The sequence below is a fragment of the Meleagris gallopavo genome, chromosome 14 (genome assembly GCF_000146605.3).
Source record: "Meleagris gallopavo isolate NT-WF06-2002-E0010 breed Aviagen turkey brand Nicholas breeding stock chromosome 14, Turkey_5.1, whole genome shotgun sequence".
NCBI classification, from domain to species: domain Eukaryota; kingdom Metazoa; phylum Chordata; class Aves; order Galliformes; family Phasianidae; genus Meleagris; species Meleagris gallopavo.
The window spans coordinates 9773549-9786445 of record NC_015024.2 but is presented as its reverse complement, the minus strand read 5'-3'; the positions used below and the strand labels follow the sequence as shown (position 1 = coordinate 9786445).

The window sequence follows — 12897 nt, the reverse complement described above, 5'->3', positions numbered from 1 at the left end:
TGAGGAGGGGGCTTTTGCCTCTGTGATTTGGGTTGCCTGTTGCATTTGTATTTGAACATCTTTTGCCCATTCTTTCTATTTCAATATCTCTTGATCAACTTCAGGAATCTGAGTTTCTTTTGCAGGAATAGCCAATGGGAACATTTGCTAGAAATAACGCTTACAGAAACATCCTATTTGAATGTAAAGAACATTTTGAAAAGATACTTTCAAATACTGAATTTAAAAAAAAACACTCTATATTTATTCCACGTAATCTATTTATGCCATGTGGCCTCTGTGACCAATTAAAACTAGTCAGCCTCCTTTGAATTGGCAATACTATTAATGAAGTTCTGCTGAAGAAAAGAGCAGACCAAGGAGTATTTGCATCAGCAAAGAATTTCAAACAACCAATTAGCTGGAGAAATCAACACCGCAAGCATAAAAAATTCACAAACATTAAAAGAGGCAAAATTCATCCAATAAATTATTCATTATGAATTATTTGTCCAGTTTCCTTTAGATTTGGTTTCAGTTATTACTAATTAGTTACGGGGCCCTTTACTTACTAGGTCAGACTTGGTTGGGAAGTGGTGGAAAACCATTATCTCAAGCAGTGATTTAATGGCAGCTCCTGGGAGCTGGAACTCAAAGCTTGAATCACCAAGTGACTCTTACAAGCTCTCTTGTTCCAGCTGTCACCAACACAGCATGATTTTCAATGGTGACAGTCATCAAACAGTGCATTCATCTTTCCCTTCCCAAGTCACGACCGAGATGCTGTTGGGTCAATATTTTGGAGTTGTCATTGTTCAGTGCATTCAGTGAGTGCCCCAGGGACTGCAGCCTCTAGGGCTGTCAGTCAGACTTGTTGCAAAGCTTGGGATGTTTCTTTGTGCTTTTGTACATGCTAGTGGTCTTGGAAAAAGAAAAACAAAACGAGATTAAGTATCATAGGGTTCCTTGTTTCTTTGGCTTTGCCTCTATCTGGGCAGTATGTTGTATAAAAGGGCTTTGGCCCAGGACGTGGGCTGTGAGATGTGAGGCAAATCCAGTAAAGGAATAATCATCCAATAAGCAAATTCATTTCATCTCCTCATGCTTCAATTTTCCCATCCACAAGACACTGCTAATGATATGAAGGGAGCTGCATATGAGAAAAAAAATAGAAGAAAAGAAAAAAAAAAACCCACAGCATTAACTCTTTAACAAGACTAATCCTCTTTGTCTGCTCTAACCACAGAAGCATGAAAAGCCTGGTGTTAGATGTGCTTCTGCGGTGCAGAAGAACTATAATTGGGAGCTCAGAAAGGTACAGGGGAGCTGAAGCAAAGACAGCCAACAGCAGGAAATAGCTATAGTAGAAGGATAGATGAGGTGGAATCCCATGGATCAGAACGCCCATCCCGAAGGCAGGATGTCTTGAGGTCTACAGGACCATGGGTGGTGTAAAGGCAGTAGAGCAGGAGCACTTATTTCCCATGTTGCATGGTATAGAATGATTTGGTGGCAGATTCAAGACACGGGGAGGAGTCTCACTTTGGGGAGAATTACAGGCTACCCCTGCTTCAATCCATCCCTAGGACAAATGACATGTTTTGCTTGGTTTTGAAGACTCGGGCACAGCTGTCTCTTAAGTAGCAGAAGTTTGCAGCTACATATACATGCCTAGCAGGGAGATAATACCAAAATTGAGAAGACATCCTGTTAACAGACCATTTGCATTTTCATACAGCCACGTACAACCAAGGCTAAACACATCATTTATTTTGGTTACTTTGCTGATTATAGGACGGGAGCCTGAAAAGGTCTGAGTACAACGAAGCCTTCCTTGTAGATTTTCTCTGTGGAGTTTCCACGTGGTCACAGTTCATTGACAAAATGAGTCCCAGGAAGGTTTATTCATTTTGCTGCTTATTGTTTTCTCTAACAGGTGCGATTGCTATAATTAGATCTGTACAGCAGCATTTTCTTGTTACTCGAATTCCTTCTGCCTCTCTCGGATGCTCCTGGCTATAGCACTACTGTGGCTGCTGCTTAGAGAAGGAGTGAAAATGAGTTGTTTTCTTTCCCTCCTTGTTCTTCATTCATCCACATTAAGCCAGGAGAAACATAGCCTCTGCCTCTCACAGATCATTTGCTCCTTTCCTTTCTTGGGCTCAAAAGAAGCTTTGGTGGCCATGGTGGTGATGGGTGGATGGCTAGACTGGATGAGCTTAGTGGACCTTTCCAACCTTAACGATTCTATGATTCTAAGGTGCCACCAAATGCCCTCACTCATAGCTGAGATAGGCATCTTCCTTGGAAGCACAGCGTGGACCAACAGTAGGAGCACTCACAAGTGCACAGGAGCAGAGTTGGGGAGAGGCTGATGTCCAGCAGCTCGAGGGGTATTCACTAGATCTTTTGCTCATTTAGAGGCTGCTTGTCTGTCTTTGCATCAAACAAGTGTTATAGGCAGTGCCCATTTCAAATATTTGGAAATGTATGGTGCAATCAGTTTAACCAGCAACAATCAATCCTTCCCCAAGGCCTCCACCGAGCATCTTCCCCCTCAAAAGCAGTAAGTCTGCCCAGAGAACAGGGGAACATGCAGCTCTTTCGGCACCATACTGAAGTGGGATATTTTCTGTTATTTTCTACCTCCATTACATGTGTAAATTCACATCATGCTGCAGAGTGGGGTCTTTCTGGGAACAACAGGTTGCATTTTGGCAGCAGCCTCGAGGCCAGATCAGTTTGAGGCTATGAGAAGCAACAACGCGCTGAGTAAATGAGGCTCTCAAGATAACAAGCAAGGGGCATGCGCTGCTTTCAGTCAATCAAGACCAAATTCAGCCACGGAGCAATCAAGCTCAATTCAAACGACTTCTGCATTATTATTGTTATTATTTATCACTTGAATTATTGGAGCACCTTAAGGAGGCAGCTGAAATGAGCGTGGAGAGGACTGGTGCTGTACAAAGGTATAATGAGAGCATGGCAGCCCAGGCAAAAACATAGGCTGCAGAGATTGGGCCAGCAACCAGCAGAAGAGAAGTGGGGCTGAAATTGGGCATTAGCAAGATCAGCCTTGGCATGTTTTGAGTAGGCTACTCAGTATCCAGCAAATTCAAGTCTCCCTCCATAGCTGGTAGAGATAGAAACATAGCAGAGCTGAAGTCCAGTATAGGTCCTCTGTGGAGCTGAGTATTTCTTGCTGTTGAGCAGCATGGGGACATCAACCTCCTGGAGGGCCAGACAACAAACACGGAATCATAGAATCGTAAAATTTGGAAGCCATCAACCCATCCCCACCATGCCCACCAACCATGGCTCTCAACATTCCACGGTTCTTAAACACCTTCAAGGATGGTGACTCTATGACCTCCCTGGGCAGCCTTTTGTAATGTATCATCACTCCTTCTGAGGATTTGTTTTTTCCTTATATTCAACCTAAACCTCCCCTGGCGCAACTTGAGCACATTACCTCTCATCCTGTCACTGTCACTTTGGAGAAGAGGCCAACCTCCCACCTCATCACCACCTCCTTACAGGGAGCTAAGAGAGCGATAAGGTCTCTCCTGAGCCTCCTCTTCCCCAGACAGAATCATTCCAGTTCTCTCAGCCACTCCACATAAGATTTCTGCTCCATATCCTTCACAGCTCTGTTGCCATTCTCTGGACATGCTCTAAGGCCACAATTTCTTCCTTGTAGGGAGGGGCCCAAAACTGAACACAGTACACCATCCCAAGCTCAGTGCAAGCTAGTAGACTTCATAGCCCTTATACACAAACCACTTGTTTCCAGCCAATATCCTACATGCACAGACAGACATTCCTATCATGCTCCATCAGCCCTCCATCTTTGCCATTGTTCGGCTACAGACTGACACATCTCAATAAACTCATTGTCTGCTGTGTGCCTGACCCAGAGCTTTCCCCAGCACCCACCCTTCTAAGTGCTGAAGCCAGAGATCCCCTTTCATCTACCTGGCTGACTTGTGCACACCAGCCATCATCTGTAAGTAATATGCTAGACATGTTTCTTTTTTCAGTAAAAAAAAAAAAAGTAATTTATTTTCTAATTACAAAAGAATATAGGGGAAAAAAAAAGAAAGAAAGAAAGAAAGAAAAGAAAAGAAATTATGACTACCAGATGGCAAATCACCATTTAGCAGGAGCAGGCAAAAAGAAGACTCAGTCAATCACAGGGTAAGTGATAAGACACCAGACTGAACCACCGAAAAAAAGGCAGCTCATTACACAAAGCACTAAATTATTCTTCCTGGGATTTCTCCTCCTTCTTTTCCCCTTCTATTTTTTATTCTGAGCAATAAAGGAAGTAATTCCACTGAGACCCTCTTTTAAATGATTAACATTTCCATTCTAACTTTTGTTTTTGCTTGTGTCCCTGCCATTAATCTTACTGTCTTTTCATGCACCCTGCTGTTCAACCTCATCTTCTATCTTTCCCTTTTGCTGGCCCATCTCCCCCACCACCAAAATTAGCCTTTTGCTGGGGGGGGATCAAGCCAGGGCTGGGGCTCCACTCCATGAGACATCATCTGAGACCTGGCAGCACTGCAGCCAGCAGTAGATGCTCCATCTCTCCAACAAGGCATCTAGCTGAGATGAGCACCTTATATGTGCTTGCGTATCTGTTTGGACGCAATTTAAAAATCCCAGGTACAGTGATAATCCTGAGATAAACCTGGCCAGCAATCCCTGCCTGACTGTGATGGGAGCTGATGATATCCATGGCCAGCTGAGAGCTATTTCTGGCTCTGTTCCCTTCCAGCAAGCAGCTAATTCATCACTTGCACGGCTCTGAAAAATTTTGGGCAGCACAGTGCCTTCGGCCAGGAACACAGTGGTGTCTGCTGCTGCTGTTGTTGTGCCAGGGGAGGTTCACATTGGATATAAGGAAAAAATTTCTTCTCTGAAAGCAAAAAGGCACTGGCAGGGAGTGGTGGAGTCACCATCCCTGGAGGTGTTCAAGAACTGTGGAGATGTGGCATTGAGAGACATGGTTATGGGCATGGTGGAGATGGATAGTGTATGGGAACTGCTGAGTCACAGCCTGAACCACTAATTGAGCATCTGGAGGAACGACCCAGTCAGCCCTGGGAGCGCAGGTGAAGGTAATTCACCTGTGATACCAGAAGGGGTGGAGCTTGGCTCTACTCCACTTAGACCTCATTTAAGGGCTGGCAGCCACTGAGGAAGGACCTTTTGTTGGAGATCTCTCCTCTGTGGAGTTTTAACCTGAGCCTAGATCTTCAGAGAGAGGTGAGCATTCTTCTTTTTGTAACGTCTTCTCATTGTGCTGTTACAGGTAGATGATTGGACTTGGTGATCTGGAGCACTTTTCCAACCTTAATGATTCTGTTTCCTATTCTGCTGTCTAAGGAGCCTGGATGTAGCAGTGGCATTGGGCAGCAGATGGTAGGATACGTGCATCTCTGCAGGTATCTGTGCAAACCAGATAATGGGGGGAGCACTGGTTATTCACCAGTAACACCACCTGTTTTGCCATTAGTCCCAAAGAGCTGTAGATCACACCACAAGTGGCATCTCTTTGAAGTTACAGGTGTTCTGTCTGTGCTGCACCCAACAAGAACCAGAGACAGCAATGTCATGGGACCGGAGGGAGACTCTGTATTCTGCCTCATTCCTCAAGCTTTTCTCAGCCAGGGAGTCCGTGATGGAAGCCATCTCCCTAGCAAAATGTTGTGTTTCTGCAGATGCTCCCTACCTCCATTTTGCAGAGGAAGCCTGAGAGGAGCAGGCACTGGTACCAGCAGCAGGAGGAGCAGCCCTGTGTTTCCCTGGTGAGGTGTAATTTGAAGCTGAGGGTTTTGTGAGTGCATAAATCCCTTCCTACTATGCACTTTCTTGCCCTGTTGGCATTTATGGCTTGTTGATGTGTTTGAGGAGCATTAAGCAAAATACAGATAGCCTGGCATTTTATTACTCATATTTCTCTGCTCTTAATGACTGAGTGGAGCACAACTTGCTAATGAACTAGGCTGAAATGAATGCATTTGTGGCACTAATTGAAATACACCCAAGGTCTGGCTTTCAGAAAGGAGTAAAATCTCCAGCACTCTCAAAAGAGCCTTTTTTCCCTTTAACCCCTTCCTGCTGTCTTTCACTACAGCTGCATCTGGGTGTAATAGAGCATGGCAGCTTATGCCTACAGCAACCAGGGGCTCGAGGTGCAAGGTGCTGGGAAAAGGGCTTGGTGGTGCTCCTCGTCTTGCCTATAAAAGCAGCTCAATGGGTACAGCACAGCCTTCAGGTGGCAGAGGGTGTGGAGTGGTGGAGAGATGGATCTGAAGGCGTGTGGCTGGAGGGAGGTCAGGCTCTTCCTAGCTTGTAGGCTGCATGTATCCATGAGGAGACTAGTAATTGTGTGATGCAGGGCGGTATTTTCTAGAAGCTATGTAGGCAAAAGAGGAGGCTTCAGTCGATACATGAAGTACTTCTAGCAAAACAGGGAGAGTGTTAGCTTTTAGCAGCGCAGGGGCACTGCTTAATTGTAGGTGCTTACAAACATGGATGCTTGCTTGTCAATAAAAAACAAATCTTGCACTTGAAGAGAAAACAAATTAAAATTAATTAATCAGTGGAAAACACTTCATTTGAACTGGGAAAAGCAGATGCAACTAGCAAGTCTAGGTGGACAAACAAGATAATCAAATCAATACCCCCACTTTTCTGACTGGCTCACAGCCACAGGCTACAAAGTGAGAGCAGGCATGTGGATCCACTTCATTTCTATTAGGTATCAGCTGGTTCTGTAATTAAGTGGAATTTGAGCCTGCTGGGGGATTTATTGCCCTGTCCCTGGGCGGATCTACCTCTGTGAGGGTGGTAGCTCATCTGTGCTGCTGGTATTCCTAGCACTCCTCTGGCTTCTACATAGATCTTTCTTTCTCTCCTACCCAATGCGAGCTTGTTGCAAAGTGTAAATTGGAAGAGGGTGGTGGATGCTGGAGAGAAAAACCCAGTCCATTGCTGTAGTTAGTAATCAGTGCAATTGTCAACAGGAATAGCTGTAAATGAGTAGGGCCAGGTGTAAGGTTTAGTTAATAATGCTCTAATTGAGACTAGATTAGTATATGTCTTGACATGGGCAGGAATGGGGAATGCTTTTATTTCTGTTTTCTGTTGCTGTTGACAATTTAAATGTTTCTTATATTTTACAGATGACAGTTACGTTGCTTGTATGCTGAAATTGTGTACCCTCTATGGAGATGTTGAATTCAGGTTGGATATTAGGAAAAACTTCTCAGAGTGGTAATGCACTGGCACTGCTGCCCAGGGAGTGGTGCTGGAGTCACCATCCCTGGAGGTGTTCAAGAACTGTGGAGATGTGGCACTGAGGGTTGTAGCTATGGGCATGGTGGGTGTGGGTTGGGATTGGATGTGGTGGTCCAAGTGATCTTGCCTAACCTTCATGATTCTGGATTCTCATCCATGGAACCTCAGTAGTGCACCTGTTCCTGGGGGCTGGAAGCAATGTTGCTTTTAATTGGCTAATGTTGCCCTATAAAACTTGAGCTTTAAGACTCAGAAACCTGATAGCAGCTTGGTGTTCCCTTGGAAATCACCAGAGATGGCCCGAGAGCACCTAAAAGGAAGAGAGTGTAAGTTCTGTTTTCTTTAATTGAATTTTTAATTATTACTTGATATTTGCTCTCTGCAAGAAGAAGCTAACTTTGTCCTCGGCCTGGCTAGAAGCTGAGGAGAAGGCTCATAAATATTCATTTGAAACTGTTGCAAATTAATTTCACTGCAGTTCTTTGTGGTTTTGCTTCTCACAAGCATTCAAGTGAATGTGTTTTGGTATAAGGGGTGGTAAACAGAAAAGGCAATTAAAAAAAAAAGTGTAGCAAATATTTGCCAAAAATAATAAAAAGAAAAGTTATTCACCTAATTTACAAGCAAATTCAGAGTAGGAAGAACTGCTGTCACCCCACTGGGACCATCCAATATGCTGCATCACCTGCATATTCAAGTGGGTCACACTGCACATTTCAAGTCAGCAGAAGTGACTCAGAAGTCAAACAAATGGCTTGGAAATTCACAGGAAAATTTTAACAAAAAAAAAAAGGAAAAATGAGCAGCAGAACTGCAGCAGTTCTTCCTCGATTCTGCTGGTGAATGCTCAGTTTTTCTCTGTTGCATCTACCTCTTATCTATTTATTTTTTGCTGCTTTTTAGTTAAACTTCATGCTTTTTGTTTAGGCAGCTGAAATATGTATTTCACCTGTAGTATTTCTTATTGGAGAGGTGAATCCGGAACTGTTTTGAGATTGGAAACAAAAAAGTAGCTATTGCTGTGAGATCTGGGGTCTTTCTGCTACACCAAAAGCTTATGAAAGAAGAAAAGTTGAGTTCTGTTGATCAGGATTGCATACATGTGTTTGCATTCACACCTTAATGTTCATTGCAATGGTTCTGTTCCCTCTTTCCCCCCCTGCTTCCTCCATCCAAGGTCTAATTAAAACAAGAGTGCACTGGGCTGCCTTTTGGTCTGTTTCATCTGCTGATATTTTTTTATGTTAAATCCACTAAGGAAATCTCCTGAAGGCTTTGAAGACTTGGGGTGTGTGAATAAAGATGTCACAATGCTAGACTTGGGGCTTCTTAATGAGGACAGAAGGTTTGATGTCAGAACACTTCAGTGCCCAAAGGAAAGAGATACTCTCCAGCAAGCTCCCTTTCTCACTTTATTTTTTGTATCCCTGTTGCAAAGGCTAAAGCTTTTTTCCTCTCCTCAATCTTTTATTCTTTCTCCCTCCTTCAATAAGGAATGGGAACAATAAGGAGGGAATGCATTTCCATAGAATAATCTGAGCAATGCTCAGGGACACCCACAGCTCCATCAGGTGTTCAGAGCCCATCCAGCTTGACCTGGGCTGTTGTAGAGATGGGACACCACCACCTCTCAGGCCAGTTGGTGCCAGTGCCCAGTTCTACAGATCCCATCATTATTCATATCAATATTTTATATCTTGTTTTATCTCAGTGCCCTGCCCAGACTCCTGCTTCCCCCTTTCCCATCTGGGCCAGCGTAACCTGCCCTCTTTTTACATCTCCCTTCCTCTCACCTCAAAAGTTCTGACTTAGGGAAGGAAAGTTTTGCTTTAGCAAGACATGAGGGAGCCTATGGGAACAGTAGGATGTGATTAAGGCAGAGCTGGGTGTTTTCCTGGCTGTGTCACTTTTTTGTTGGAGAAAACTTCTGGGTTTCTGGGGAAGAGGTGTTTCCTACATGTGGGATGTGCCTATCAGAGACAGACATCCATTTCCCTTTGGGGTGTGCAATTCTCTGAGAGGACGTTGTTGGAAGTTGGTGCCTACATGAGAGATCAGGAGGAATACTTCCTTTTCGTAACAGAGAAATAAAAGTTTGGGGCAAAGCTGCAAATCCAACCCAGTGGCAGCAAAAGCCAATTGCGCTCCTAAGGATACAGTCTGTGTACTTCTTCATTAAGCTCAAGCATAGCTGGAGTTTTTGCTTCAAACCTCAGAATTTCAAGCTTAGCATGAGTCAGTTCCAAAGTGCTGAAATATTTAAGATTTGTTTTTCTTGTTTTTTTTTCTTTTTTTAACTCGGGAGCTGGATTTATTGACACCAACTGAGCTGTATGATTTCTCTTCTGAGAAAATCCTGATGTTGGTGTTGGTAGTGATGACAATGATTGTTTAAAATTAAGCTGTTTTCATGGACTGACCACACCTACTTAGTTCCATCCTTGCCAAATGAGACACAATCTTCTCCATCAGAATTCCTGCTCAAAACTTACAACCTTCTTGCTTCCTTGGGTAAATTTTAATAGGGACATGAGTGTACACTCACTTCATTAGTTTGTACTTTGATGCAATTGTCCAGGCCTGTAGGCTGCTGGGAGATGACTGGAGGAGCGAGGAGAGGTGCCAGGTTGTAAAATACATGAGCAGGTGCAAAGATGGGTGCTCTTATGGTAAGGTGAATGCTTTTGCTTTGCAACTTTGTGAAGCGTTGTCAGCCCTTCCCTTCAGAACAAATCACGGTTGGTTGGTTGGTGGTTTTTTTGTTTTTAAACAAAGTATATAATTCCATGTGATTCACTCTAAGGGTGTATATTCTCAGGTGGAGACTTGTGCTGAAAAATACAATGTTTCTCAGCCTCCTATTTACTGAGCAAACTTGCTGCAGCAATCAAAGGTGCCCATTGTTGCCCTGTTGGAGAATGAGCGTGGATCCAGGCAGGGAAGAAGCTGTTCTGAGTTGCTACAAAAGTTATGCCTGGGCTTCAGTTCTCAAGTGAAACCCCTCGCTGCCTATTGAGCTCCACACCTGTAGTGATCTGACCTTAGACCAGGGCCTGACTTAGTGCTCAAGACTGTATATTCAGCAGTGTTGTTTGCTCAGGGGCTGTTTTTTAATAAGCATGAAGTAGGACAGTATAAGAACACAGGTTACCTTCTACTTGTATATATTTTCCAACTCCTTTGCCAGAGCACCTCAAAAACATATTCCCTAAACCCAGTAAAATCCTAAGGAAGCATAGGGCCAAACCCTAATACCCCAGAGACTGCTTGACCTGCTCTCTGGATATGACCAGTCTTTGAATTGGAGGGCACTTGTCTGGATCCCTACTACTATTATACCAAAAGCATCCTTTCCACAGTCAGAGGATTAAGCCCTGCTCAGGTTTAAGGTCTCCTGCTCCCCGTCTGCATTAAGCCATCTGGTCTGTGTGCCACTGACCTTTGTCAGTTCACATTAATTCGCAGGGGTTGATGAAAGAGTTCCAAGCTGCAGAGCTATGAGTCACTGCTGGGAGATAGATGGGTAATGAAAAAGCTGTTCCATTTTGTTTTGAATTCCAGATCTTCAAAAATAAATCTCTGTTTGGATCAAATCATATTTCTATAAAATTCCCTTCCTATTACACTAATCTGTTTGCTGGCATCTTGAGCTCCACAGCCCAGACACCAGCTGCAGGATGGGATTCTGTATCACCTTCTCCATCACTGTATGCCATCCTCCTTCATTTTCCATGCGCTCCTGAACACTTGAGCATCTTTCCCAAAGTCACCCTCTATACAAGCATTCCCCTCCCTGTCTTACAGCAAACCCAAGCAGCTCAGTGTCTCTGCATCAATGCATCTAGCCAAAATGTGTTAGCAACAGACATATCGTGCACAACCAGACCAGGCAGCTGGGGATGCATCCAGCACTACTCAGCCTTTTCACACATGGAGCCCAGGTCATTGCAGTAGCACAAATGCCATCCAACAGCCCCAGTTTGGTTTGCTGAACAGCAGGGGGCCTGTTGGGTATTCACAAAAAAAATACCCACAGAGTTTCTCCAATTCATTCTGTAAAGTATTTTCTTTCCTGCTTTGTTGGTTGGGTGATTGTGCAGTTTACTTTGCTGTTCAGTCAGGCAGCCACAGAGGTAAAGGGTTTCCACGTGACCAGGCCTGTGCCATCCAGAAAGAATAGCAAATAATTGCAGTAAGCAGTATGCTAGCTCTCCTTCATGGGGATGTTAGCCATTTGAACTTGACTTTGTGAATAGCATCTCTGGAGGCTGGGAACTTTCCAATGAAAGGCTTTCCTCTTCTGGACTGTGAGCTTGGAAAATCCCATTTGGTATGCTCCCATCTCAGCTCCTTCTGCTGTCCTTTCTGCCTTCTCCCATTACTCCAGGGAGAGATAGGAGAGCTGCACCTCTTGGCTGGATCTGCAGAGATGCACGATCGCAGTGCGTCAGCTTGGGTGTCAGAGATATGGATGGGTGGTCAGAGGTCACGGTACGCCAGGGGACTGACCTGCGACCTCTGTTATTAGAACAGATGTAGATGCAAGCAGCCTTGATTGCATCATTTGTAGCTAGTCAGCAAATTTGACATGGAAGTAAATAATAGGAAAGCATTTAAATGAGATGGGAAAAGCCAAGTTACTCAGGGCTGGCTGTGCTGCTACCTTCCTTCTTCTTTGCTTCTCTGTTAGCAATTAGTTTTAAGGAGGATAGCCTAGTGCCTAAGACTGCAATACTCCCACGTGCTTGTTTCTACTGTGGTTAACTGTGTTGCCATCTTTGCTTTGGGAAGGATAGTTGCTGGAGTGGTATTTGGAGATTGGAACAGGGAGGTGTGGAGCCACTGTCCCTGGAGATACTCAAGGCATGTTGTGATATACTCAGGGACATGGTTAGTATGCAGTAATGGTGGTAGGTGGACTGTTGGACTAGATGATCTTAAAGGTCTTTTCCAACCTTAAGGAGTCTATAGTTTTGATCCACCATTTGCATCCAAAACTGAGTGCCTGGAGGTAGAGGGATGAGGCAAAGACAAAAAAGAATCTCTTCACACCAAGCACACACCCTTATGTTCCATTTCCTGATACATGATGGTTAAGGCACCCAAAGGTTCTGCCTCCACTGTTTCTCTGTGCATTTCTGATGAGAGGGTTGGACATGTAACCTTTGCCATCTGCAATGTGGACAGCAAGGAGAGCATTCAGCTCAAACTGCGTTTGAACAGACGTTCAGATCTCAGACCAAAGCACACCTGCTGGGTTTCCTAACGCAGCATAGATGCATCCCAGCTTAGATCTCCCCATTCTTCCCAGGATCTATAAAGCAGGTGAAGGAGAAACATTTGCCAGGCTTTGAAGTATGTGGAGCAAACCACAGCAGTGCCCCTCGCATGTCAATAATCCAGTCCAGCTGAAACCACTGCATCTTCTCTGTGGGTGAAGACTTTCAAAGCAGCCACAGACCTTGAAGCAGTGAGAATTTGTCCCTGAGGAGGATTTCAGTGACTACAGTTTGTCCTTTAGCGCAGCATACAATTGAGTGTCCATTTGCCAGATCCTCTAGCACAAGCTTCTTAGAGATGGTAATGCTGAGATCAGGTGGGCTGGCA

General features: G+C 44.4%; 1 long non-coding RNA gene across 2 annotated transcripts; it reads left to right on the top strand.

The window, feature by feature from the left end:
• Positions 1-4989: 4989 nt before the first annotated feature.
• On the top strand, positions 4990-8741 carry LOC109369938. 2 transcript variants are annotated; one of them, XR_004161308.1, is made up of 3 exons: positions 4990-5253; positions 5709-5795; positions 7176-8741. It is a non-coding gene; the product is annotated as an uncharacterized LOC109369938 (long non-coding RNA). The 2 variants fall into 2 exon arrangements; XR_002119623.2 differs by having other exon boundaries at positions 5374-5795.
• Positions 8742-12897: the final 4156 nt, after the last annotated feature.